The sequence below is a fragment of the Hirundo rustica genome, chromosome 1 (genome assembly GCF_015227805.2).
Source record: "Hirundo rustica isolate bHirRus1 chromosome 1, bHirRus1.pri.v3, whole genome shotgun sequence".
Classification (NCBI taxonomy): Eukaryota; Metazoa; Chordata; class Aves; order Passeriformes; family Hirundinidae; genus Hirundo; species Hirundo rustica.
In genome coordinates, this window is record NC_053450.1 from 50273825 (window position 1) to 50301773 (window position 27949).

The 27949-nt window shown below is 38.6% G+C and overlaps 1 protein-coding gene across 5 annotated transcripts in view; it reads right to left on the minus strand.

The window, feature by feature from the left end:
* DLGAP1 (DLG associated protein 1) overlaps positions 1-27949 on the minus strand; it is a 407039-nt gene that overhangs the window by 279724 nt on the left and 99366 nt on the right. For 2 of the 5 annotated variants that reach the window (XM_040081006.2, XM_040080976.2), the window contains exon 3: positions 22275-22366. The exons of the other annotated variants lie outside the window; for them this stretch is intronic. The gene's annotated coding sequence lies outside the window, so the exon portion shown is untranslated. The remainder of the gene's footprint in view (positions 1-22274; positions 22367-27949) is intronic. 5 annotated transcript variants of the gene reach the window in all.

A 27949-nucleotide genomic window follows, 5' to 3' on the forward strand; every position in this document is an offset into this window, starting at 1 on the left:
ATATTAATAGCTTTTGGGTCTGTGCTTAATGAAATACTTCCCAGACTACTTGCAAGCTCCTTTATTAGGAACAATAACCTTTTTTCCTGAGATCAATGACACAGTTTTAATACAGATCTCCTTATCAAGTGAAGTTTGTTCTATTTTTGTTGCTATAGACAATAAAACCTACAACAGTAGTGATTCAAATGTAAGCATTTTCCAGACATAAAATATGACTGCAACTATCATTCAAACAAATTGCCTTCAAACGTGTCAAGAATCACAAGAATAGTTCTTAGTTTGAAGAACATACCACTATAAATTCATGGTGAGGCAGTTAGATTTTAAACCCAAAATACTTAAGAATTGAGACAAAGTCCACCACCAACAATTAGGTCACAAAGGTTCATCAGAGAACCACAGGTCAGTATTGATGTTATTTTTGCTTTCCTAGCTCTTATTTCTTGCAGTCAGTTAAGAGAAAATGAGGGACAATTCATTACGACTGTTTCATAAAATATTTGGGACTGATCATAGGAAAGAGTCTACACACTCTGTGACTAAGTTTCAGCTATAAGCATAGGAAAAAAATATGTAAAGGACAAAAACCCCCACATTAAACATGTGACTGAAACTGGAAATAAAAGAAGAAAAGGCAAAAATTATGTTAAAGACAAAATGCACCAAACACAGCATCGAGGCTGGAAATATGAGCGCAGAAGAGGGAAGATGCAAAGACTTGCTAAAGATCAAAGTTCTCACTTTTAGAATAGCTCTGTTTTCTGCTGGGCTTTTTAGTGGGTCTTGAAATATTTATGATCACATTTGCACAGAGTGCCACTCCATCCTCAGTTAAGAACCACTGAGTATCACAGTAGTGACACACTAGCGCATGGCAAAGGATTTCACCTGACCTGTCACCACAAAATCTGCCCTAGAACTCTCTGCAACATTGCTGCCTGCAATACATCAACTGCAAAACAGACATTTCCAACAGCTCTAAAGAATTTACAGAAGTGTGAGAAAGCAGTACAGGAGTATTTTTCTCCCTTTACTATTAATAGTATAAACATAAGACTGTTTAGGAAAGTAATTTGGCAGCTGTACTACCATACTGAAACCTGTAATATTAGGTACTTTAAATATAATTGCTTGCTCTTTCCATCCCCAAAATTCCTGACTTTCAGGTTACGTTGAGAACTTCCCTGTGGTTGCTAACAAGGTTGATCACACGCCAGGACCTCATTCTCTGCATGCAGGAACACAGATTAGTTCAGTCTGACTATGCAGCCAGGCACTGGTCAAGACTTTCACTTAATCTCCTGTGATGTGAATAAAGAAACACACTAAATTAGCTGTGTGGAATGATTGAATCACTACAGTCCAATGATCAAATGCCAGCACAGAGCTGCCACAGAAGCTCAGGCCAGTAATGAAACTTTTCTGCTTTACTGAATCAGTTAGTCTGGGCTTCAGGTCATTCTTTACAGCACTGTTCAGAAGCAGGAACTGAGCCCACCTGGAGAAACAAGAAAAGGCACTACTTCTGTTTGCTGCCTTTTAAATCAAATTAAATGCTTTTATAACAGGTATTAAGAGTTCACTTTTTCAACATGACCCAAACTTCATCAGAAAATGGGATCATTTGCCTTTAATCTACTGGGGTAGCTGCTTGCAAAGCCGCTTTTTAATCTCACATTGCCACAGAACAAACAGAGCAAGCTGCTGCTGAATGTTAGCACAGAGCGTAAGTACTTGAAAGTGCTTCTAGAGAAAGAAATTAGGATGCTGAAATAAGCATCATTTAATTCCAAATGCTATAGTTTTGCATCAGGATGTCATACAATGAACAACGGAAAAATCCAAAATAAAGTAAGCATGTCTGTTAAAAAGTTGATAATCTAGCCTAGAAATCTCTTCATAAAATGTGTGAGTTAAGCAACCCAAAAGCTTTAATTTCTTTTTAAAATCATAGCCAACTTTATATTTACAATCACCATGGAGATGTAGCCTAAAGGATCTAATTCCATTTCACTTAGCAGTATCTGGGAGACAAATTGCCTATTTTACCTTCTCCAAATTATCACAAATGTGTTCACAAGTTCTTCCATGCATTATTTCAAGTTGATATGCTCCCTCAGTAAATACATTTCTCACTTACAGAATTATTTCTGAACATTAAATAAGTAAAAGAAAGTTTTTCTCATTTAGGAACATCAGCTATCAGGACAAATTATGAGGAGCTCAATGCTCATGATGCGGAAAGAAAATCTGAATGCCATCCTTATGGATATACCTGTGACTTAGTACAGAAGGTGCAGTAACTGGGAAAACTGCATGCTTTATCGTATCAGAATTTTAAATGGTTCAGTAAACTTCTTTCACCACCAGAAAGACCAGCATTTTAGTACTGCTGAGCTAAACCTTAAGTATGTAATGAAACTAGTTTAGTTTGAAGCAGGGAAAATAATATTATATACTAAACCATGGAAGTCTGAGTGAAACTCTGAAAATCTTTAAATGCAACTGTGTTATTATGTGTGCAATGGCACATGAATCTGACTAGGACTAGACTGGTTCGAGGAGGGCAGGCTGAAAGCCAATTTGTATCATCAAATTGCAGCTTCTGTTGCAAATGGGGATGACAGTTTCTATCTACTTTACTACTGATTGAGAGCTCCTTAGTGTAGCAATACTCATGAACTCTGCTAAATTTAATTTCTATTTCCTTTTGACAACAGGCAGGAAAGCACCCTGTCAGTCAGCTTTTAATATCCATTACTTTCCACACTGCAAAAAGCCATTCCAGATTTTAATTTCTTCTCCAAGGCTATTTCAGGAAACTCTCAAGATGAAATAACAAGCTGAATAAACAGCCCTGAATTGAATATGAGGGTTGAGTATGGTAACAAAAGAGAATCTGTGCCAATCAAGGGATCAGTCTTGGCCACATGTTTTTTAGGGAGTGATTCAGAGGGGAAGTTAAGAAGCAAAACAGGGCAGGAGGAAAGACACATTCTTGGTCTTTGCCAGCAGGATGCTGGGACCCAGTTGGAATGCCTTCCCACACTGGGAAAAGAGAGATCATTTCTACTAGGAATTACAGATTCTCACCTCCAAGACATTCAGCTACCTTAAATGTGCAATATTTCAGTACCTGATCCTCAGTATGAATGGATTTTGCTCATCTTTTCCTTGGGCAATAGATTGTTACTGAACAAAAGACTTGGCATGGTAGACAGCAAATACAATCTCGGCTTGCCAGAAATAAGGTTCTCAAAAATTGTTACAACTTCTTTATTGAACCTTAATGCTATATTCACTGTAAGTCTTTGATATCTTTATTACTTACAGTGGTAAACAGCAGAAATCTGGACAGCTTTTTAATAGAAATACCACTTTGATGAGTGGTTTCTGTTCTCGTATCACTGTTACAGTGCTAGAGGAACTAGTAAAATATATGAGCAAAATAGCTGCATACTGTACTTTGATTAACACATGAAAAACACTCATGAGACAAAATTCAAGGCATCCATTAGACATTTCTACAACTTGATCTTGATTTATAACAACTGAGGTTTTGACCTAAAATAGTTGAGAGCTGTATGTGACAAAGGGTGGGTTTTTTCTGTGTAAAAATTTTTGCACTGTAGTCAACACAAGCCCAATAGTGCAGAATTTTTAAATCAGATGTTCTATGTAAACAGCAGATGTAAGACAAAAGGAAAGATCTTTAGAATACAGGACTGCCAGCTAGAACACCTTGTTAGTTCAAGATGTCTCTGGGTTTCTCCCCAGCATTAAGTTTTTAAGTATAACATCATAAACCTGAACCCACTTTCAATCACTGTACATCTCTCATGAAGTGTTAGGCAGGTGCAGCCTAGCAATGCCCAATATTACTCCTTGCCTATCTCTCCAAGATTACTGAGCATACTTACTAGTATATCCAAAAAAAGAACATACTTACAACACTTACCAGTGAGAAAAAAAAGAGTAACTTGTTTTCTAGGAAGATATTTAACTGTATCCCAGCACAACCAGGACAGAAGTTTAGGATTATATCACAAATAAAATTTTAAAAGATATATTAAAAAACCAAAACCATGCAAGTTTAATGCCTTTTAAAAGAGGATATGTATTTAGTTGTTAAACTAGAATAATGGAATTGACACAATTTGGGTTAATAGACTATTTTTGTGAAGGTCTTATTTTATATGACTTTGCAAATTGCTTCTCATCTATCTGCTCCAATTTTGCCCTCTATAAAAAGGGATGACAACTACATTTTGAAAAGCAGAAGTATTGAGCCATCATTCTTATAAGATGCAAAAGCAACACAGCCTTAAGATAACAGATTCTTTACAGGATGTCCTCAACCACTTCCCTTCTTTTTGAACAGGGATGTGTGAATGCTTTCCTGACCTATAACCTTGAGACTTTTATGAGAAGAGACATTACTGTGTGCACACTTAGGTTTTTTGAAATGAAAGATATTATAGATCTTATAAGGGTAAAGAAACCATCAGTTTTTCAACAGAAATCTATTTATGTAAAAATAAAAAAAAACCCTCAAAAACTTAACAGCTCAGACTTGTACTTTAGGTGGGCTTGTGGGTTGCACGGTACAAATTGATGTGGTGGACTGAGAAGTAAATATAGCCCCAGGTGAAGAGCTCAGACTGCTCACATGGGTGACGTGAGTTAACTTCATGCCTACTTCATAATAACAACAGCAACATAGAATGATAGAATAGTTTGGGTTGGAAGGATTCTCTAAAGGTGATCTAGTCCAACCCCTCTGCAGCAAGCAGGGAGATCCTGAACTAGATCTGGTTGCCCAGAGCCCCACCGAACCTGAGCTTAAATATTTCCAGGGATGGTACACCTACCACTTCTCTGGGCTACTCGTTCCAGTGTTTCATCATTGCCACTGTAAAAATCTACTTCCTGAAATTTAGTCTAAATCTACCCTCTTCTAGGTTAAAATCATTATCCCTTATCCTGTTTCTACAGGTGCTACTAAATAGGAGTAGCCTCCATCTTTCTTGTAGCGTCCCTTTAGGTAGTGGAAGGCTGCTATAAGGTCTTCCTGAAGCCTCTTCTTCTCCAGGCTGAACAGCCCCAACTCTCTCAGCCTGCCCTCACAGGAGAGGTGATCCAGCCCTCTGCCCTTCCCTGGGTCCCTCTTCTAAACTTGCTCCAGCAGGTCCACACCCTTCTCTCGCTGCAGATCCCAGAGCTGGACATAGTACTGCAGGTGGGGTCTCACAAGAGTGGAGGCAGAATGGTCTCCTTTGACCTGCTGGTCACACTTCTGATGCAGCCCAGGACACCATTGGCTTTCTGGGCTCCAGGAACTCATTGCCAGCTCGTGTCCATTCCAGTCCCCAGCAACCCCAAGTCCTTCTCAGCAGAGCTGCTCTCCATCTTCTCATACCCCAGCCTGTACTGAGACTGGGGATTGCACCGATCCAGGTGCAGCACCTTGCACTTGGCCTTGCTGAACCTCACGAGGTTCACTTGGGCCCACATGATCCTGTCCATGTCCCTAAGGATGGCATCCCATCCCCTGGGTGTGTCAGCCACCCACTCAACTTGGTGTCTTCTGACTTAGGAATGTCTGTAGAAAGAATAATGACTACAAATGATAATGTGCTAGCAATATGGCAGTTTTGCAGCAGACTTGTGTTATCACGTAAGTTAGCTCTCACAGCTATTTTTGCTGAAAAGTACATTTACTCAGAGTTACCTGCAGAGTTTTTTTTCTTCCTTATACTCCACATAGTCAAATTTCATGTACCTGAACAAAGATGCCACTTAATTCCATTCGTATACCTACTTTTTATTTTGTAACAGTGTCCAGAGCTCTGGGTTGCAGACTGCAGCACTAATACAGCCGTTGTACCCACTGAAAGAAAGTCTCTGTTTTATGAGGGTCAACACCTACTCTTGAACCCTCACAAATACATGAAGAATCCTGTTGTCTTATTCCGTATTTCCTTCTTATTTCAAACATAAGAAGGAAAGACAAATGACTTAATTCTGAATCCTGTCAGATATTGGAAGAAGGAAATTCCTGGCTTAGCCTATCAAGTGGACTGTCTAGTAACTTTTTTTTTTTTTTTTTTTTTTTTTTTCTTAATTTAGCATTCTTTTTCTCACTTCTCTCCTACATTAACATCCAGAGTAAACTTCCATGAACTTCCACAGTGATCATACCCCAGGTTCATACAGTTCACTTAGACTCCTTCTCATTACAGTGACTAGGTTCTATTTGACAAAATTTACTTTTGTGCTGCATCACTGCAATCACATATTTTATTTTCACTTTTAGAAAGGATTTTTAAACCACTTACATAGGTAATTTCAGTTGCCTGTATTCCTTGCCTTCTCTCTTCTTGAAACTATAGGGGTAAATTTACATAATGTTTCTACTCCAAGAGCCAGGCTCAGGACTTGATGCTGCAGTCTGTGAGGTGAGAGGTACATTAAAAGATTCATCTGAGATCCTTAAAACTGTGCCAGAATTACTGAAATCCTCTAATGGAATGTGACAATGATAATTTGTAGTATTAATAATTTTTGCAAGTATATTTAGAGATTTTGTTCAAATAACAGCATTTTCACATGCCTTTATGCATGCTATTCAGAGAAGTCTTCCATTTGCTTAAAGCTATGCCCTAAGCAGATCTCATTCTTCCTGGAAATATATTTTCTGCTTGCTTACAGAGTGTGGAAAGTAGGGAAAATGTCACTTCACCTGTGGCCATGAAAATAAGTGGAATTCTGTAGAGAAAAAAAATGAAAGTAAATCCTGTGATAACACTACGTGCATCTCAATGCCTCAGAAACATTTCATTCACTTCAGCAATCTTTTTGCTCTATTCCATATGAACCATATATAAACCTATAAATCCATATAAATCCATTCCATATATGACTTGAAAGAATAAATCCCATTTGTCTGACAGCACACTATGCATCGCATTGAGAACAGAGAATCAAGAGCTGGAAAACCAGTAAGCAGTTTCATGCAAAATATGTTAAAATCCAATCTCTGCAGTTGTACTCCATCTCCATTTCCAACAGCAGTGTGCTTGCAACTACCACCAAGGGCAGTCAATGGAAGCCTTTATTTTCAAGAAAAAATGTGTTAGTATGCAAGAACTTTGAATGACTATTTTTCATATGTTTGAAATGCCTCTTACTCCTTGTTGACATCTAAGATCTCCAGTGTATGTGAAACATTTATATACAATGATGGATGTTCTTCGCTTGATATGGAAAAGAGCGCAGGAAGATAGTGGGGAGAGGAATATGGACACAGGCAGAGAGGATGTAAGGTAGAGAAGTGAAACATGAAAAAAGCCAGGAGTGGAAGCCAGGATGGGCTCAAAGACTTGGAGAAGAATAAGGATCAAACAGAAAGTAATAGAGATACTGAATTGAAGAGAGATATGAAAATTTGCTTACTGGGCTATAGGAACAAGCATAGCCTGCAGGTTCAGGAAAATGGTTCTTTCTGTTTGGCACTTGTAAAACCACTCTCTGAGAAATAAGTGTGGCTCTGGGCTTCCCAGAAATACACCGATATACCAGGTCAAGTCCAGCAGAGAGCTACCACAGTGACTAAGGGTCTGGAGTAGATGACATATCAGCCGACTCTGCAGAACTGGTTTCCTCAGTATCAGGTGGAAAAGGCTGTGGGTGGACAGATATTACAAGAGTATTCAACTAATCAGAGGGAAGGTGCAGAGGAGACGGAGAGTCTCCTCGGTGGTGCTCAACCTAAGGTTGCAAGGCAAGCTGTGACAAAGGACATTTCAATTAAATTTCAGAGAAACAAAATAAACCATGGACATTAGTGGCCAAATTCTGGATCAGGTTTGCTTAGAATGGCTGTTGAATCTCTGTTCTTGGAGACCCTTAGAACCTGCCTGTACAAAGCACTGACCTACCTGCTTAAGACTGGAAATCGCTGCTATCTTTGCAGATGACCAAAGGTCCTTCCCCACCTAACTTGTTCTGTGATTCTGTGGATCTGAAAGGAGGATTACATGCTGAGTACACAAAATGAGAAGACTTCAAATGACTGGCTAATCATAAGACCATATTCTACAGAGGATAAAAATGAAGACGATTTTGCAGAATTTCAAGACTTCTGCCACCAACTATCTGCAAAGCTTCATGACAAAAGATGTGTCTCATCCCCCCTCTAGTGGCTAGTACACATAGGACCAGTCACTACTAAAACTGCTCTGTAAATGCTAGTAACAAATACTTAATGAGTGAAAGATATTTATTGCATATCTGGTTATCAATACATTCTGAAACCATGGAATTAGTGGTATTCGTTCCCAATTTTTTTTTAAGTTAGTAGAAAACATATGACATATATATTCCTAGCACTTAAGATCTCTCTCTGCTCCTAATGTCATCTTAAACGTGTTTTTTCCTGATTAGGAACTATTTTTTTCTTCTATTTTCATACAATTTCTGCAATTCTGTATTTGCACGTGTGTGCAAATATGTAGATATAGAGGATTATGTCTCTGTGAATGTGCATAATTTTTGTGATCATATATATATTTATGTACCTATTTCCTTGGTGGATTAAGTTGATAAAGCATTTCCAAGATCCTCTTATTCAGAAAGTCAATTGGTATTCGTGCATTATCAATTATGTCCATGTAGGGACATGTAAGAAGTCCATGTATTCAGATCACAGAAAAACACATCATGCCTCCATGCCTAAACGAGACATTTATATAAAGTATTAAAAGAAAAAGAGATTTAAATGTTTTGGTCAAAAATTTTAAGAAACGTGGTACTATCTACTGCATCTTAAAGAAAATTTAAAAAATCAGCATTAAACTTTGCTTTTAAGTGGGCACACTATGAAAGTATTTATTTACAGAGCTATTTACAGAGTCCATAGTTCACATATGTCAGATATTGAGGGCACACAGAAACGTACTGATGCAAATTATTCTAATATGATTCTTACAACAAATACAAATAAAGAAGACAAAATGAGAGGTTTAAAATGTACTTTGCAAAAAAACCCCCAAAAAACCCCAAATGTTTAACTACTGGACAAAAAGATATGAATGTCCACATACATGAGATAGCCAGAGAAGGATTTCCAAATATTTTAAAAATAGCAAATGAAACTAAATCATTCAAGTCCATAGAAAATTAAATGCAAGAAGAAAACATGCAAGAAGTGATAATTTTTATTATAGTCCCAGCTATGTTAAAATACAATTAACATTCTCAGCCTGCTTAGCCTCCTGTGCATCTGACCAGCAAAAATAAGACAAAAGCTTCCTCGCAGCATAGCAAATACCAGTTCCCTGCTCATGAATTTAGACATGCCTTTGTGCAGCTCTTTTGGACAGGCAAATGATATCAGTTTTCTAAGCACAGACTTGTATATTCACAACTGGGAAGCCTAAATTTAGGTGCCAGTAGGTGAAATGGGTTCTACAGGCAATGTTTTAAGCATCCCAAGACCTAACAATTACAAAAGGACAAAGCACCTGCCTAAAGCAAATGTGTCAACCATGTGCGAGTGGAGCCATGAACGTTTTATTTGGCGGCAGAGAGAGACAACCCTGCTACAACCAAGGGGACAGAAATCATTTGTTTCCACAGCACAGAATGAAAGAACATCTTTGACCACCTGCCAGTGCTGATAGCCCTACTCTCCTACCTCCAACACCTGCTATTAATAGTTCTCAGTACTAAAAAAAATGTACTAGGCATTTCAGAGAAAACCATAAAAACTGCAGCCAGTGTTACTACAGGGAATGACATTTAACTAAAAGGTGGGAAAAGGCTCCAGGTGGATACTATTTACAAGAGTAGACTTATGGGGCAAGGCCTTTATGAAGCTGCTTCTGAAACTGAACCTGTTAATCAATTGTTCTCAATGTATCTGCGTTACTTCATCTCCAGAAGCAACAACATATGCAACTCTTGGTCAGTCGATGAAGCCCATGATATTCTACAATTCAGTCTTGCACACTCGAAAGAAATGTGGAAATACAGCTTGTATTGGTATCAGAAACCTTGGAGGCTAGCATTCAGTCTAAGCTTCACTCAGCAGAAAATGGAGAGAAACAGCAATCTCTGTACCCTCTAAATTGTGCAAGTATCTTAAATGGGAAGAAACATACTATACGTTGTGACTGTCCTTTTCTCACTGATGCCTATAGAGACACCCTAAGCAAGTAGCTCTGACAAAATTCTTAGCCTTCAGCTCAAGTTAAATAAAATACCCAATTTTATTTTCTGTTTTCTGATTTGAACACAACTACTGGATTAATCAAGCTGTAACTAGTTTAGCATCAGCTATAAAAAGGACAAATAAAGGTCTGGGCTAGGAGGTAAGTCTGTTCACAAGTATACGAAAATGAAAAGCGTATTAATCAATCCTATTTTAATAGCCATAGCAGTATGCCAGAACTTCAGTCACAAAAACTGATAGAAATTTAATAATGCCAGTGCAATGCTGGTGATTGCCAAGGAAAATGACACCTTTTTCACACTCCTACAGACTCCAGAAATAGAGTTGGAATGGACAAAGAGAAGAACAAAAAAAATCAGGCAAAAAATTACTAATTTGACCAGAATAAAAACATGTTCACTAAACAATATGGTGCCCTGAATATCAGAAAACACCTCTGAAGATGTAACTCATGAAAGTAATTTTACAGATCTGCTGAAAAAAAGAAACAGGGCATCCTCAAAGCAAAAACTTTCCTTACTTAAAGAAAAAGTTTTTGTAGCAGGGCACAAAGTGTACATTCCACTGAGAAGAACTTACTTTAAGATTTTTGCTTGCATTTTTCTTCTAAAATTGCACAATTTTCCTAAAGTTTTACTGTTTCAGGATACAAAATGATTCAGATAGCAATTGACTGAGTCACAGATTCTTAAGTATTTGAGGATTTAAAAATGGTTCTTTTCCATAAATGTGATGGTTAATTTAAATGCCATAATCTTAAGTTCTGAATTACTGTTCCATTACCAATCTTTTATTGAAAACCAAGAACTTTTACCATTCCATGAACTGGTCTTGGTCATTTGTATTACACGGTTCAGGATCTGCTTGGCTATACTTGGGGTAATATAATTGTTATGCCAATCCTTTGCAGATGGAACTTTACCAGCTTTCACTGATTCAGCTAATTAATGCATTGGATAGTATTTATGAAGCCTTTCAGCAAAATGAGCTTCCTGATCAAATGATACAAAATGAAAAACTACCTGTGCAGCAAGTCACTACGCTACTTTTCTCCAAAGTATGATTTAGGAAAAACAACTTCAAAAGCAAAATTACCTGTGGATTTGTTTCATTAATTTGGAGGGTTACAAGTAACATGTCTTCCCAGATGACTTGCTACTGAGCTTTGTCATTCTACCGACCCACTGTGGGATTGAAAAAACACTGTGTAACTATCAGCATAATAATATCCTATAAATAAGTTGAACTAAAATATGACATTATTTGTAATAAAAAATACCTGAAAGGAAAAGCCAAAGGGCAGGAAATTGAAAGGATAAATTTCTTTCTAGCATAACTTTAAGAATGGAATTACTGAAAAATATATTTTTGAACAGTGAAATTTAAGATAATGATAAGAAAAATAAAGGGACTTGATTTCATTTGATGGTATTCTGGATCAATAATTCTCTGAATCTCCCTTGTGGAAAAATTATACAGCTCTAATGAAATGATTCATAGCTCTAAGCCATTTTCCTCAGCGAACACAGTGTACATTAGCAGGACTTCTAGAAGAGAATGTTTCTCTCAAAGATTTATTATTGTGAGATTATGGTAAGATGATCTGGATGGCTCAGTGTCTGAAATTTTGTCATCCTGGCAGAAGCACTTCGCTCATCCAAGAGGCAGGCACATAGAGCTCAAATTCTGAAGCTACAGGGACTGAACAGAGTCTGAACAAGCTTATATTGACTTGGCAATAGGCAGAAAAGCAGCAGCAAGTGTGAACTATTAACCCCACACCATGCAATATATGTTGGCGTGAGCAGTGGAAAAGGTCTACTTATCTGTTTAATTGAAGGAGGCACTGCAAAAGGATGTGATGAGGGAGGTAAAGGAAGGAATAAAATAATGCAATGTGACATTTTTAGTGTGGCTGTTAGAAGTTTGCTAACAAGAAGAAAAAAACCTTTTCCTACAACCAGTATCAGTATACCAGAAAACAACTAAAGTGAAGCACACTTGCTGAGCAAATTTCACTTGTGGTATGAAGCACACGGTTCAAAGTATGGTTAAAAAAGTAACATAAGCTATAGCTTAAATAGTATCTGTCAAAATTGCAAAGGTAGTGAAATTGACTGTATGAAAAGTCACATATACCGGTTCAGTTTAGGCTTCATCATTAAAAAAAAAACCAACAAAAACAAACAAAACAAAACAAAAAAACAAACAAACAAACAAAAAACAAACAAACAAAAAACAAACAAACAAAAAAACCCAAAAAAACCCCACAAAAAACCACAAAAAACTCCAAAACAAAACAAAACAAACAAACTAACAAAAAAACCAAAAAACCCCACCAAAAAACAAAAAAACAAAACCCACAAAACCTGCCCCCAAGAAATCAGAAAACATAGTGAGTGATAAATGTTTTGACATGACCCATGGGACAACCCAGATGGCCTAATGACTTCAGCAGTGAGGCCACCCTCAAGTCACTGGGTGACACTGAAAGGAAATCCAGTCACCCAGTGACTGGACATGAAATCCAGTCATCCAATCCAGCTGCATTTGGACTAGCCAATGCAGTTCACAGACATCAGCTCCTACTCTCCCCAGCTGTTCTCTGCCTCACTTTTTTCCACAAAAGCCTCCATATACAAAGCAGAATTCCCATGGCAGCCTACCACCTGACTGTAGGATGCTCCTGCAGGGTAAGGTGACAAAGGGAGGAGCACAGAGCTGGAGCTCAGCCCACACAGAGTGCCTTTCTACCAGAGCTCTTCTGACAGCCAGGTCACAGCACAAGCAGTGCAGCTTCCCTCCATCCTGGGAGCCTGCATGGCCGAGCACCTTGGCAGCACACAAGAGATCAGAGACTAGCTATGACTGCAGAGAAGCTGAGTATATTGGAAGCATAGATGCAGCTGCAGCCCTAGGTTCATCTTCCAAGCTTCCAAGATCTTGCAGATAAGGGATGTTGAGGTGAAGGAGTGTGCAAGGACACGTACAGGTTGTAAGAGAAGCGTTTAGAGGCGGAGGCAGTTCTGGAGCATTCGCAACTCGGTATGAGTACAGTTTGTACATTAGGGATGAGAAGCAGGGCAAGCAAGACAGAGTTAGAGCAGCCGGAAGGTGGGAGGACATGAATTTAGTTGAAAAAGCAGAAATATGGAATGAGGGAGTGGGGACTTTCTGCAGGAATAGCGGAAGATCCTATTTTGGATAGCTATAGGGAATCCATCAGGAAGCTGTGGCTCTCAAACACTTTACAGCAAGACTTGAAGACTTAGAACATTTAGCAGCTCTGTACTTTCTACTGTAAAATTATTCTTTTCTCTCTAAGTCACTTGCACCTGCATTAAACTGTTCTACCCCTGCCCCACCCTGCTTTGCATCCCACACCTCCTCCCAACCTCACTTAAAGTAACTTTTCTATGTAGACTAGGGAACACAGTCCCCAGGGGCTTACATACCGTATCTTTCTGTATTATCAAATAAAATGCAAAATGAAGTGTACAAATTCAAACTGTGAAAGTGGGCTCGTGAAGAAATTGGGCTCCACAGCTGTCCTTTTCCCCAGGACCCAGTGTGCTCATCAGTATCCTGTCAGGTGGCAGGGACACCACACTAAAGGAAAATCATAGACCTTTTGATTCCACTCTGCCATGCACGTGCATCACATGGGCCCAAAATCTACAGTCCTATCACAAAACTTAATTAACTTCAATGGGATTTAAGTGAATTTTGTTGACTTTAGTCTGTCCTTTGTACTTCAAGAATTACCAGGTATGCCTGTGGTAGCAATAGTCCCAAATGCCAATATGTTTAAATCATGCTGCTATCTTGATTATTGCTATTAAAGTCACTGCAACACCACAGTGGTAGCCTTCCAGTACAGTTAAGAGATACACAGGCTAAACCCCCAGTGCTCAGACTTACTTTCTGTGTGTGAAGGAAGTAATGATTAAAACCCTTTTGAAGATCACCATCAAAGCCTATTTTGCTATTGATTTATACTGAATGTTAATAATTAAACAGCTGACATATTTCTCAGCTTCCTCTCATTGAGACCCTGTAAAAGGTAATCTATTTATATTCCACTCAAGATCTCTAGTGGTTCTTTACTACCTCAGTATCCAGTAAATACTCACTAAGCTTATTATGGAGCAGGACTAATATTTCACTTGAATTGGTAGGAAAATGGCTTCTTTAGGTCCCAACAATAGCTGTTGCTGAATCCATGAAGTGGGAAGAATCTGCGTAACATGCAAAGAAGCTACCCAATCCCTTTAACAGCTTCTTTAAAAAGGGATTGGACCCAATCCATGAAAAAAAAAAAAGTGTATGTTCAGTGGGTGGTAACTTTGATGCAGTTCTTTTATGTATATGAGGGTTAGCCAGAGTGTCTGAATAAAAAAGGAAGCCAATCTGCTTTTATTCAGGCATAACACCATGTGGGCTGAATGTGAAAAATAGAAATAGTGTATTAAACACAATTCTGAGAAGAGGCTCATTTTGTTGTTAGTAAAAATTATGGGAATAGAAGTCCAGCTGAAATGTGCAACACAATGGTATGTTTTGTGGGTCTCAGAACAAAAGTCAGTTTTCCCATAGCCAAGGATTATGGTGATACTCTTGTTTCTGCTATCCTCAGGGAAGAGCTGTAAACACCTGTGAGAGAAACGGCTGATTCCTAGTGACGTGTCAGTCCTTCTCACATTCCCTTCTCAAAGTGGCCCAATGTGTGTAAGAGTGCCCTTTCAAGGGTCTGCAATAATCGTGACATTAAAACCACACCCCGTTAGATAACCAAGGGACATTTTTTCATTCAGCCTATATGTACTTGTTTATCTCCATTCTGGGGCACAATGCCAGGGGACCAATTGCAGTAGAAAATTCTTGTACATTTCCTAGATCAAATTTACATCTGTAACTCATTACACATCTCATAAAATGAACAGCTTTTTAAAATTGAAAATCAAACCATCAGTTTCTGCCAGATTAAAAGTAAATTAAAAAAAAATAGTGCAGGAATTTAAGGCACACTTGAAGTTCACAGGGGTTACTGCATTTTATTAAAACAGGTTTTTTTATGAAGCACCTTTGTCATTAAACCCATTGCTGCAAAGTGAAGAGTCCTTTTTCAGGGATAAGATTTTAGAACAGCTTCTTGATCATTTTATAACTGGATTTCTAGGAAAAATCAGTGAAAAGGATCCAAAAAACTTCCGATTTCTGTACAAGTTATTTTTTTATGTTTCCACAGAGAAGTGGAAACGAAGACTGTATAAACTGATCAAACCAGTATCATGCAGGAAACTGAACTCTTTTACAAAGTTTCTATCTTTCAAACCTCTTCAAGAAATCTTTGTCTCTATTATTTTTAACAAGGCCTGAGTGACACAAGCATTTGTAAAAAAACCAAGGCAGTAAATAATTTTAGTCTAAGTCAGAAAGGGCAAACTATCTGCAGGAAGCAGATCAATAATTTATGGCTCTACAAGTAGACTGCCAGTATCACAAGCATGATTTAGACTGCCTCTTACACATATGACTGATGGATTTGGGTATAAAATTCCAATTTGTGGTCTGTCCTGAACACTGAATTGCAATCCAAGTATACTGTTTTCTTTTTAAAAACTGATCTTTCGATCATCTTCATTGAAGCAAGAGTGCAATACAAGAAGGTGCATTCCACCTGTCGGGGGTGGGGGGGGGCTATGATGGCCTGAAGCACATAAAATCACACTCAGTTCAGTAGCAATCCAAGTGGGATATTCAATAAATGTAATTTCATCTAGCCACATTAAGACAAGATCTATCATCACTTTTCCAGTGGCAGGAAAAGACACCCAGACATAGCTCAAACTAGATACACAGTTTTCAGACAGCTTAAAATGTCCAAATCAAACGGGGAAATTAATCTTGTTTGCAATTACTAAGAGCACTACACCCATCCATAGCCAAACATGCTCTGCCACAAGCTTTTCAAGAGCAGTCACTCTTCTGAGTATTTACCTGGGGTCTCCAGCTGGCACTGAAACTCATGATGTTCAAAGCTGTCACATCACCTAACTAGATCAATGCCATCCTGCACCTACCTGCATTGACAGCCACCTCATGTCTGACAGAAGCACAGATGACCTTTCAGGAGAATTGATGGATAGGCAAAACAGTGGAATTATTTTATCGATCCTTGGGTAAAGTTTCATTTCCAAAGAAATCTGAAGTTGTTAGTCTGGGTTTTATTCCTCCAGTGTCTCTATTAAGATATCCAGGCTCCTTCAGCACTCTAAACTACTCAGTGATTAAAGAAAAGACGGTGTACTTCTTACATAGCTACAGTGTAAGTGTAGTAAACAAAACAAAAGCCAAACTACTACTGAGTTAAAGAGTGTTCCTACTGGATTGAAAGTATTTCAGCTTATACATACCATCTTCTTGGGTTTATTACCTTACAATTATTTTGCCTAAGGCTATTGAGCATGCCTTCTGGCCCATAACAGGCTGATTTATCATGTCATACAGGGATCTTTATGGCATTAATGACTCTACTCTCAATAGCTGGAATTGTGCTAAAGCAGAAGATCAGGGCGCTAAACAGCAGATACACGACAAAATTTGAGACTCATAAAGCAATACTCAGAATTATACTTCCATGTCAAATTTCTCAACTCCATTCTGACAGGCTGAAAACTATACTGATGAAAGCTTTTCTCCAAATCAACTGACATGGGTTATCCTACAAAAACCACAGGATGCTCTATTTCATTAATATTCTTAACAGCTCCCTTAAAAGAATCCTGTTGACATATGGTATTTTTGGGAAATAGGGTCATGGGGGAGGGAACTTCTCCTCTCCTAAGCCCCATAAATCTCTCTCTCTCCCAAGATTTAGGCAGGCTAAAGGCACTTATGGCTATTTACATAGAAAGACAAAGCTTACGTATAGTCTCTCAGTTTCTATGGCAGCACAGCTCCTATAAAAACACAGCTTAAAACCACAGCTCTCCAAGCTCACTGGCATCCCCGTGTACTCGCAGACGTTCCTCAACAGTGAATTTCTCCTTGAAACGTGCCGGACTGTGTAAATTAGCACTGACCCCACCACTGGCAGAGGGAACAACACGGTGCCACGGAACACTCCTGGTGTGAATGGCCAGCGGTTACTGCCTCTGCTTCCTGCCCTCCCTCCTGCCACACTTCAGCATCCTCAGTGGGTTCACCAAGGGCTTGCCAGGCAAGCAGCAGGAATGGAAAACCACGCCAAAATGCACACTTTCCTTTTAAGTCCTGCCATGCTCTCCGCTCCCTCTAAGCAAACTGAGAAAACCATCACCCAGAAAATTAAGATGGAAAAGACTGAAATCACTGCTGCCTTCACCATTGCTCAGATTACGCAATAGAAACACCTCCTAGATAACAGGATTTGTCAGCGTCAGCTGAAAAAATGCCTACTGCGTGATAATATTAAGAAATCAACTATCCAGATGAACAGGAAGTGCCTGATGCTATCTTTTAGTTCATGCAGTGCCTGAAGCAAAGCCATATATTACTGGTAACTAAAGAGATAACTGGAGCACTTTTACAGAGTTTACTTAAATTTTACATTGCAATTAAAGTGTCTGCTTTGCACAGACACTTGCTTAATCTTCTTACTACTACCTTTTGCCATTCTGAGGAAGAATTATAAGATTTGCGTTTTACTACTGGAACACCTAATTGAAACCAATAAAAAGAATATATTCTCTAGGGAATCCAAAAGTATCCTGTATGCTTATTAAAAATTAAATGTAATAATGTTTAAAAATGCATTACTTCAATTGAAACTCCAATAGGAAGGATTCTCTTAAAGGCTGAAAAAAGAAAAAGAATCTGCTTAGGACAAGAACATTCCTCACAAAAAAAAAAATCAGAAATTTCTTTATGTAACTGAAGTATCACATCATTATGTGACAGCTTCCCCTTCTGATGCTAAGAGAGCCTTGGATTGGCAGGAGATTTGGAAGTTTTGATTAACAACCTACTGGAGCTCTTGGCAACGTGCCTGGGTGTTTCAGATTACTGCTGCTATAGAAACTCCCTTGGGTGACTGCTGCTTTTCTTTTTCTTGCATTTCTAAAATGTTGGTCTTCTTTTTTTTTTTTTTTTTTTTTTTTTTTTGTCCTTTTGTAGTTTGTTCGACTTAGTAGCAATTGCTGCACTCCTGTTCTACTCTCACTGAGTGAATAGCACAGCTACACAAACAGCTATCATTACAGATAACAGGCATCATGAAAGAGTTTGCCATATGCCTTGTCAGCTGGCCAAACTGATGACACGATGCTTTTAGAGCAGTCTGGGTAGTTCATAGGAAGTATATGCATTTCAGGAAGCTGCCAATTCACTGCTTTTCTCCGAATATAAAACTAGCTAACAGACTTTAAGGACTGATTATATATGAGTTTAATACTAGCTTAAATTGCTATGTAAAACTTGTGATTCTAACCTATACAAGGGAGGAGGTAATGACTACAAAATCAAACAAAAATAATTTTATTCCCTTTCACTTCACTTTTTCAATTCTTTTTCTTTCTCATTGGCATAATCCAAACTCTTCTAGTATGGTGGGAATAAGCTGTCTTTCTCCAGCACCACTAGGGGTGACCAGACTTCAGGGGGAGTAGGAGCAGGACCACAAGCACTTTCAATTTCTACTCAATGGAAAAGAATACTAAACAGTGAAGTGGCAAGAGTGCAGTGTCTGACTGCTGCCCTGAGCGTCTGACCAGGCTGCATCACAAAGTTACATCAGCTCAACCAAAAGCCTACCCAGGCCACCATTCATGAAGTGACTGAGTCTTCTGTACACATCAGCCCACGCACGCACACAGCTGCACTCATGGTCCCAAGATGCTCCATTTTTAGCACGAACATACACGGATACAAGCATTGTGCTGAGCCCAGTCCATGGGCACTGTGCCTGGTGCCCTGCCTTCCAGAGACTGCTCTCCTCCATGGGAACAGGCTGCAAGCGGGATAAGCTGGTTCAGCAGTGACATTTTTCTTGGCATCTTATCCAATCACATACAGAGAAAGTTGGATCTGATGGGGCACAGCAGGGCCCTACAGCTCCTGCATCAATGCAGCAACGGATGAGCTGCCCCTTCCAGATTAGCTCATGCAGCTCACACCATGCTCCAAAGGCTCCCAGGAAATGAGGGATACTGTGAGACTTCTACAGGAGGAACAAACTCCCTTCAGCTGAGCTCAGGAGAGATGCCAAGTGACCTTCCTGAAAGGGGAGGCCCAAATACACTGCACAACACATATGCAGGTGACTGACGTGTGGCAATAAAGAAACAATCTGGGTCAAGTAAGTCACATTGGTATGTGGAAATCCTTGCTTGGGAGATTTTCTTGTTAGCTGCCCATTTACTTAGGTTCAAAGCAGGTGAACTGCTGAGTAACTTCAGCTCTCAAGAAGGTCCATGAAAGCAGCCTCCAGAGAGTAAATAACATCTAGAAAATGGGTTTAAAGCTAGCATGTGATTTAAAGTAAAGCACACAAAATGTACTTTTTGCATTTTTCTTACAAAGAAGTGCCATCAGAGACTAAATTGCACTGTCTCACCTGTTTGGAAGATTGCTAGCTTTTTACCTTTACCAGAACTTAAAATTACTACATGTGAAACAAGTTGCTAGAACCACAGTTCTGAACAGAGACTTCTAAATATTGCTATAGCTCGTCATACCCATTTCATATCTGCTGGAGCTTGCTGAGAGCCTGAAGCAGAAACTGAGAGAAAGATAAGTGTAAATCATCTCTACTATTTACAGACAGTATCCAGGCAAAATCCAAACCATAATAATTCAGAAATTGATTCTTATATCTACTTCACTGATCAAAGCTTAGAAAGAAATGGGGCATTGGATCATCAAGGTCTTTATCAGTTGCTAGAGTTATTATCAGTAAGAGGATAAATTGTTATGATTGCAAAAAACATAAGAACAATCAAACACCTTAAAATGAGAAACTACAGAAATGTTCTCAAGTCAGTTAAGGTGAAAGTAAGAGCCAGAAGGGTTTTAGCAAAAAGCCCCAACAAACTCCAATGCACAAACATGCATGTGATGCTAAGGAGATGCCTCCCATGCTGCATAATGCCATTGAAAATCCCATTTATGTCCCTCTTGGCTTTTCACTAGTATGCACAAAACCACCTAAGCTGGCAGCAATCTCCAGAGGTCATTTGGTGCAAGCACCCAACTCAAAACCAGTCCAGCCAAGTTCTGCATACTTCCACAGGTGGAGATCCTCAGCCTCACAGTACATTTGTTCTGATGACTTTATCCCGGTCATTTCCCCAAATGCCTAGTCTTCAGTCACAATTGTCTGTGTTTGCCTTAGTCTGTGGTTTCTGGTCCTTTCTCACCTCTGAGAAGGGTCGGGCTCCATGTCCTCTATATACTCAGGTATAGAAGACAGCTATGAGACCTCCCACCAGCCGTATCTTCTTCATGCTGGACAAACCCAGTTCTCTCAGCCTCACCCTGCATAACCTCAGATGTTCTCCAGCCCCATGACCACTTTGGTAGCTTTCTGCTGGACTCAACTCAGCACGTCAGGGAATTTATTTTAGCGGAGGACTCCAAACTGGTTGCAGCTCTCCTAAAGTGCTCTCACACAAGGAGGAGAAGGAAGGATTTACTGGTTATGCTTGGTAACACTGCCTGGGACATGACTGCCTGTGCAATGGAAGGACACACTGCAGATTTATCCACAACCCATCATCCACCAGGGATACCCTCCAGAAGCAACCGAGCTGCTTGCTAGATAGCTGGCCGCACGATCTGTGCTGCTGTGCGGGGCTATCCCAGTCCAAACACAGGACTTTGAATTTTCTTTTGCAATGAAACATTTGGGATCTTTCAGTGCAGCCTGGGTTATTTCAGCCTTCTCCAGACCACTTAGCTTTGAAGGGATATACTTACATGTTGCCACCTATTCTTTTAAACCATAGGTGAGATAAATGATTAGAGAAAACGACCAACTTTTTCTGTAATTACTAATGCAAAATTTAAAAGAAAGGCTTTGAGTCCAAACATGTAATATAAATGAAAGCTGTACAATAAAAAATAAAGTAATATGAAGAAATAATATTAATTACTAGCAAAATATTCCTCTGTATTGAATTTATATATATGTATATTTATGTATTGCATTTATATATAATATTATAATTGCATTTATATATAATATTAAAAACGGTAGCCTACGTAATATCTAGCAGCAGTACTTTCCAGGAAGAATATACTGCACTTTTAAGATGTTCAAAAAGAAACATTTAAATTTATTTTCATGAGAAAAAAAAAGCAATAGATGTTGAGCGGTTTTAGAGTCTCATATTTTCTACCTTCCCACCATCACATTTCCAGTCCTCAAAATGTTATCATGTCACAGCTCACTTCTGAATCAGAAAAATGGGAGAATCCATCTCAGGACTCATAACTTTCCTTCCATTGTGGCTGAGGTTTTTCATTTCCACGAATACAAAGAAGATGCAAAATATCCACATAGCATAGCCCAAACATACGACAATCCCACACCATCCACAACACCCCCTATTAATCTGATGATCAAGGAGAAGGAATCACAAATAAGAATCTGCTCCTGCACATTTCCATTGCAAAGAATCAGACTTTACCAATGCTTGAACCACCCAGATTAAAGCTATTTATGTGAGACCAGGAGTCACCATAGACTCCTCATAGAAATGGGGAGAGATAATGTTACAGTGAGTTACTAGAAACAGTCCAGTATTCAGGAGGTATTTAAGGAACTTCATAAAACAACAGACCACAAAGTATTTAAATCTCCAGTTGAGAACTGGAGATATTCCCCTTTCTCTCCCACAAACCTCATTAATCATTTCAAATGGCGTGGTGTAGCAGTGGTGTCTCTGCTCCTCCTCTGCAGTCACCACAGACCACTGCATTCCCACATACTCCTGATAAAATGCTGCCTCCCTGCTCCACCTTGTAAGGGAACTGTGGCCACACAATAACAATTTACCTCTCCATTTTAGTCTTCCCTTTTCCTTCTTTTTCCTTCCACCCTCCAATCTGGTTATTTTTGGACTGCCAGTTGGGATTATTGCTTTTTCCCTGATAAAATAAAAACAAACAACGGTTATAGTTCAGTTTCTGGGCTTAAGCATGAGATCTGTCTCAAACATTAAACAGTCACATTTTCTTGCCTGAGGTGCAATGCTCTCTCCTATGACACTGGCTAAAGCAAGCCTTGCAACTAAAAGCAGATCCCGTTTCTGGATTCACATGCATACATTTCCGACTTCCCCAGTAACTACCCATTCTGAAATCCTGAGCAGCACTGCAGCCTAAGGACTCAGCACTAACTGACACTTGCATAGTCTTAAGAGATTGAAAAAATTAGTCTTTCTGAGCTGAACTACAATAATAGTTCAATAACTCAAAATACACATGCCTAAAATAGAATATATATAACCTAAAACATCCCTTCTACATCATCCAAATTTCAGACCACACTGTAGTATATTCTGCTTTTTTCCTAGCACCTTGAGGTTTACTACTTAAAGATAGTCTATTTGGAAGGAATTTAGCATCTACAGAATAAGAGACAATGTAGCAGCATCAATTTCCCACCTCTGAATGAAAGTCTTAAGTAAAAAGAACATGATGCTTTTCAGGGAAGCAAAGACAAAGATTCCCCCCGCCCCAATCTCATAATGCCACAATGAATGAATCTCAGGCAAAACCAGTCTTAAGGTGTGCAATAGCAAACATTCCTCAAATTAAATAAATATACTACCAAGTATCATTCAAATGCTTATTTCCTTTTTTTTTTTTTTTCTTCTTTTCTCTGCATTTGAATACTTTCAACTACAAGAAGTTTTCCAAAATCTGAAAAAAAATATTTTATCATGTAAAATTCAGGATGGGAAACAGCTGTCAGGAATTTAATGAAGAGACTTATCATTTCAATGAAAATCATTGGTTTCCCACTCTGGACAAGCGATACAGTGTGTATATACACCTCAATTTTCCTGGTTTTCCATATACTGGGTATGGAGGGTTGAATTGGGTGGACTTCTTAGTTGTCCAAATTGTAAACTGGGTGTGCTGGCTTCCCTTATGCAAGACTGAGTCACTCTGTCCTTCAAGAAGGGTTATGGGATACCTGACAAAAATACGTTTTTGTTTTCAGGATAGTAAGCAAAATGAAGTCAACATAAAGTAGGTTTTCAGCAGGGTGAGGCTCAAGGGAGTCACAGGAATTATAACCGCTTAAGAAAGTGGTGGGAAAAACAAACATGCTGAAAACAGACTGGGAGAGGATGAGAAAAACTAACAAACTTCATGAAGAACAACAATGTTGCCTTCTGAAAAGGATTCTGCTAATAAAGCACCTGACAGTACTTAGAAGATACACCTCTTCTGAGAGCGAGTCCCAAAATCATGCACAGAAATTATCCAGTCACAGTAGGATCTCTTCACATGCCCAACATGAGAACTTTCAGATAGAACACAACAGCGAAGTGAGTGGCTCAGCACAGAGAAGTTTTAGAGCTCCAGTGGTTAATCTGAACAATATCTACAGTGTTAGTGGAAACACTTTTAAAATTAGCATTAATATCTAATGTGAATGAAGAGCCAGATGTGACCTATACTGTTGGGCTGGGTTCTCTTGGAAAACTGTATGGTACAGAGCCATAGCAAGCATTCAGTAAGCACATTGATTAGAGAGGAATTTTCACTCTTTTAATGACTTTAAACATCAGATTTAGTGCTGTTTCCCCCTGGAATACACATAATTCCTCTTCACAGGTGTTTTGCTATCATATCCCTGTAGAAGTAACATAACCTTTGTCAATGTGCATAAAAGAATGTTTGCAGATTTTGACACGCTCAATTTATTTATACAACTACTACCTGGTCAGACTTCTTCTTCCCTCTTGATGGTAGCTATGTTACAGTGAAGTTCTTCAGCCAGACTGCACTGAAGATTTCATTCCAATAATCTAGATAAGTACCTGGCATAGTATTCCAGATTGTTGTAAATGTCAAGTTTCTGTTTTCAAAGGGTTAGTTAAATTTAAAGTCACACAGCCTTTATCATATTTAAAATTTATGAAAAATTTGTATTTTCATTTCTACTCTGTCCTGGGTCCGGCCAGGACAGGGTTAATTTTTGCAGTAGGAGGGAACATGGCTAGGATTTGGAGGTTATTCTGCAACACCATTCTGCATGCCATTTTCCAGGGATAGAGGAAGGGATGGCACGGCACTGAGGAGGGAGTGGTCAGGTATTTTGGAGGGTTTCCATGGATGGGTATGAGCAGTCACAAGGGAATTGTCTTTTTTTCTTATACTAATACTGTTATTAGATTGTTGTTGTTACTGTTTTTTATCTCATTCCTGTTTCCAGTAAATTGTTCTTATCTCAACCCATGGTCTTCATCTTTTGTGCCTCCAATTCTACTCTCTAGCCTGGTGTGGTGGGAGGCGGGGGGGGGAAGAGGGAGTTTATTTTTTGATAGACAATAGGAAGACAAAGATTCCTGAATCTTTGCCAACTAGTGCCTCAAGCAGGCACCTATAGTTTGAAAGTGAGCTGTCATGAACAAAAAAGTAATGCATATATGCATCACTGCTAGGCTGCAATAAGGTGCCCCAAATTTAGGGATCAGAAATAAATCAAAAGCAAGCATGGAGGTTACCAAGACTAATAAATTATTTGAAGTCTCCAAAATAATTTCAGAGAGGTTAGTAAAACAAGGTCTGAAAACATATGTGACACCATACTCTTGCTTCTGTAAGCTTACTGTGCCCTCTGTTGATCATTATAATACTCCTCACAGCTACATGAGAAAACATTTTCCCAATGATCTTGTCTTGTTCAGGACACTCTGTTCTGTCCAGTCAATGAAACGTAACTGCACAGATAAAGAGCAGGATATAGTACCCTTTCTTTATCTTATGATGAGCTTGGGAAAATGCAGAATGAACAGGGAAAACTAGACTTTTCAATGGTTGAAACTACCAAATAGTGCCCCCAAATTCCTACAATCATTGTTTTGACTGTGCAATGCTGAACAATTTGGAATATAATGTAACTGAAAATAATTTTCATACACACTCCAGTATTGTTACAGACATAAAAATACAACTGGGATATAATTCCCATGCCTCAGATCCATGGTATAGATACCATGTTCATTTATCCGCATTGAAATGGCCACTAGTGACGCTACTTGCTTGGGCTTATTTTCTTTTTTCTAAAAGTACTTTTGGAGGGAAAAACAGATCTTAACAGCTCTCCAGGGTATTCCCACACCTGTTAAGTTTCCCTAAAGAAGTAAAGAGGATGACAATTTCCCTTCTACTCACTCCTCCATCAGGCACACAATTTTCTCCTAGGTGTGATAGAAAATAATTAAAATTGAAGCACATCCCTTTCTAAAAGTATTTACAGAATTTTGATTGTTACCTAACAGCTTCTGCCAGTTTTTCAAACAGCTCAAAATCTCAACACCAACCTTTGGTTGAGTTTCTTATATGTTTAGACTGAACAACGACTACAAATGCAAGAGCACCTATTCACCTCCCCACCAGAAACTGCTGGTTGTAGTCCAGACACACAAACCGTGCTGGCTGATAAACTGTAGAAGATTCCATTAATATTATTTTAAAATATGCCTGAAAATCTCCATTCCTCTTCTGAAACATCTCTGTGGTGGGAAGGGTAGATCAGACCACTATAATTAAAATGCTGACATTCAGAGTTCTGTGAATATATTTCAGAAATTAGCTTCATAAAGGAATAGAGACTTTCTGCTGTTGAAGATGTATTCCTTTGCTGTCAGCCAGTGCTAACATTTCCTTTTGGATCTGTCTTACAAAACTTCTTGCAACTGATGTCTTACATGCATGTCCTACCTTCTGCTGGAAGATTTGTGGGTCGATGTTTTACTTTGTCTTCCACAGTACTCTATTGTGAACTTTATATTTACCCTATAGGATATATTTTCTGTAACTGTTTGGTTTGATGTTTTTTCAAGAACCTATCTCTGAGACTGTCTTCTGCTATGCTGTCATCTTGCAGATACTTATTTGCAATTACATGAATCTTCAACTTTGGTATGGAATCTGCTGAGTCTAAATTACTGTATGCTGATGATAAAATGGTACTTCTTTTGCCAACATCTGTTCCTGTAGCCTATTAGATTTTATCAGTCTTATGTCAATTCATATCCTTTCACAGTATCTCCAACACTTGAAGCAAAATCTTCCTTTTTCCACAAAATTCTATCCCTTTCAGAGAGATTAATTTTTTTTTTTCCTCTATGAAAATTTATTAGTGTTTTTCTCCCTTTGCTGACCAGACATTTTTCATATTGTAGCTAGGAAGTTCCTTTCTCTAGAGATTTCCATTTAGCCTTTCTCATGACTGCAAAACCAAAAACCCTATCATCACTCCAAAGCAAGATCAAACATGATGGAATCACTTTCACAGTCCCCAAAGTCCTGTACACTGCTACTGTACATGTAAGGATAAAAAGTTTGTTGATGTATTTTCAATTTTGGAAAAGACTTACTGTTTCTCAAAATGGTCCCTCAAGCAACAGTTTATTGAACTAGGCATCCCAAAAGGCTGAAGTGATAATAATATTTGCATCAATTACATTTCTAGACTACAATTGTTGTCAATATAGTCAAAAGGACTTTGAAATGAGGGAGTGGAGAGCTGAACACATAAAATGTATGACCTGATGTATCATCTAATAAAAAGCAGACAACTAAAATACCCATTTTTTGCTATTTTCAACCAAAGGTTGTATAGGATTTGGAATACATGCCACACTATTATAGAGGCCAAGCCACAGTTCTTCATTCTCCATCTGACTACCAGCTCAATTAATGTTATCAAGAAAATTTCAGATTAATTATATTTAGTTCAGCCATGTGATTGTGAGAACTAATATCCAACCTCTAATTTTCAGAGGTGCCCATTCATATTTTCTGTTTAAATAGGAATTTGCACACACGCAATGACATTACCAGTACTGTCTATGTGGCCACATGCAGATTCCAAAAGATCAGAAGCATTTGCAAAATATCCTCCTAGAACCAAGGGGTATGAGGAAAAACTGACCCTAATTCATCTGAATAATGCTGAACACATATTAAAAAACAAAACAAAACAAAACAAACAAACAAACAAAAAAACCCCAACACTTCTATTTGGAAGCTTGAAGAGATTACAAAATCTCAGCTACAAACCTTATAGTGAAAATAAGTACTGCACTGTTCCCCAGTCTTCAGTCAATACCTTAGTTTTAAGAAGTGCCTAACAGTGTCTTCTGGAAAACCATCTTTGCATTGAGTAGGCAGCTTGAACAATATGTATTCCAAACTACATTATGTAATTTAAACCTAGAGAGAAATACCAGTGCTTTGGACACAGAAATCAAGCACACTGCTGTCCTAATACTGTGATTAATGCTGTGAGCTACACCCTGCCTAGCCTTCCTAATCTCTGGGCTTTCTAATTTATAGCAGAGATGGATAGGCTATCAGTGGGGAATTATGAGGATTACTAGCTGTTTATCTCTCCTTTGCAGAGACACTTTGCTGCTTAGAGAATTACCATAAACCCTCCAGCTACAGTGCCACTTCTATACTTATCCAGAAGTATAGATACCTATT